A 1,788-nucleotide genomic window follows, 5' to 3' on the forward strand; every position below is an offset into this window, starting at 1 on the left:
GCGGTTGGCCTTTCGTGCGTTGTCGTATTTTGTTTTACACCACCACGCTACCCATAAAAAAATTATATCACCAGAATATTTTAGCGGTTCGTATCAGGTGATGTAAAAGTTAAGTTTTCTATCATATGCCATATTTTACATCATCTATTGGAGATTCATAGATTGCTCGCTAAGTTGCTATTTTTCCAGGCGTATGCCAACGTTTTGCCCTCATAGCATGGCCATTGGCAAGAGGCATCAAAAACCGGTGAGCAGAACTCACAAATCGACAAGCTTTTTTGGTTTCAGAACCTGCAGATGTTCCCTAAAGAAACTGCAAATGTCCCGAAATTCTTCCGTAGTCTGCATATTTGATTGTACGGAAGATGGCTCAAAAGTTGTGGAACTCACGCAAAAGGCTCTACCGGTAACGAAAGAGTACCTCCGTAGAACGAAGAGGCCCAATTCAATAACAAGGCAAGTAGGCAACGTATATTGAGGCCCAGTAGTCCATGATCTGCTCAATGTTGGAATTCAGTAGTCCGAACTGACCAAGTACGTAAAAAACACTCTAAATACTCTAAGAAAAAAACACTAAACAAAATTTATAAATTAAAATTGGCAGGGGCCGCGCGAACGCGTACCCCCTCTATCACAAATTATGATGTCCATTCTCCCCTTGAGGAGATGGTAAGCCAACGCATCCTACAAAGTGCAATGTGGACCATTGGCCTAGGCCACGAACCTTATTGATCGTCCGTTGACCCCATCCAGGTAAGTATGTTGCAACGTTGGCGGGGGCGCTCTATATGTAGGCTCTTGCTCCCTCGTAACCAGCTTACGGGAGCGAGGTGGGACTAAACAGCACGATGCCTTGTGCAGCGTTGGGGTGCTTCCCGATTTTGGAGCGTCGGTAGTTTCTGGGCCGATTGTGCTTCGAGGCCCATCATAGGAGCCCACGGAATTCAGCCCCTAGGAACGCGGCATCGGTTTTAGGTCCATGAGAAGCGCAATTGCTGTGCGAGCGATTTTCATGTCACAAGCAATCACGGAAATCCTCCAACACACGAAAACACAGAAATTTTAGGATGGGTATCTATGCAGGAAGTTCAGAAAATTTTGTCAGTATGCAGATGGAACTCATGCAAGTTTTATCATCAAGTACGTCTCAGTTCATTCATCCAATCCAACCATGATTTTACAAGCCAGATACTAGGAAGTATGGCTCATTGACATGACATATGTGCACATACAAACAGAAGGTCACGGCCGTTGCTCCTACATGATCAACAAACTGTACAGGTACTACAACAAGAGGACACAATTTACACACCAAACGGCGGCAGACAAACAAAAACAGTTGGAGAACTTGTAAGAATAGAACAGAGGATCGATGGATGCTAATACCGTCTCAGACAGCCGGTTCAGATCCAACGGCACTACTCCTAGCCGGAGCTACACAGACGCACGTGATGCACGCGCGCCGCCGCGCCGGCCTGACCGCCCACGAGGCCACTCCCCTGAAGAGAGCCCTCAGCGTCACCTTCCTGCGGGGCCTGGGCGCCACCACCACCTTGTTCGTTCCCTCCACCGGCGGCGATCCGGATCCCTCCCGCAGGGACTCGTCGGGGGACGGCGGGCCGGCGAGGTGCCGGTCCAGCATCCGGTTCACGGAGGCCAGCTCGTACGAGTCGTACAGCGAGCTCCCCGTGTCGTACACCGCGTTGCCATCCCTCGCCCTCTCTACTCGCTGGTGCCTCCGACTCCGAGGCATGCTATGAGCTGGAGGTGGAAGATGCGGCAGAGGAT

At 49.9% G+C, this 1,788-nt stretch overlaps 1 non-coding gene across 1 annotated transcript; it reads right to left on the minus strand.

Annotated features, from left to right (window-relative positions):
* Window positions 1-600: 600 nt before the first annotated feature.
* Window positions 601-761, minus strand: LOC124668908. The gene has a single exon (XR_006991975.1). It is a non-coding gene; the product is annotated as a U1 spliceosomal RNA (small nuclear RNA).
* Window positions 762-1,788: the final 1,027 nt, after the last annotated feature.

Source organism: Lolium rigidum, chromosome 6 (assembly GCF_022539505.1).
Source record: "Lolium rigidum isolate FL_2022 chromosome 6, APGP_CSIRO_Lrig_0.1, whole genome shotgun sequence".
NCBI lineage: Eukaryota > Viridiplantae > Streptophyta > Magnoliopsida > Poales > Poaceae > Lolium > Lolium rigidum.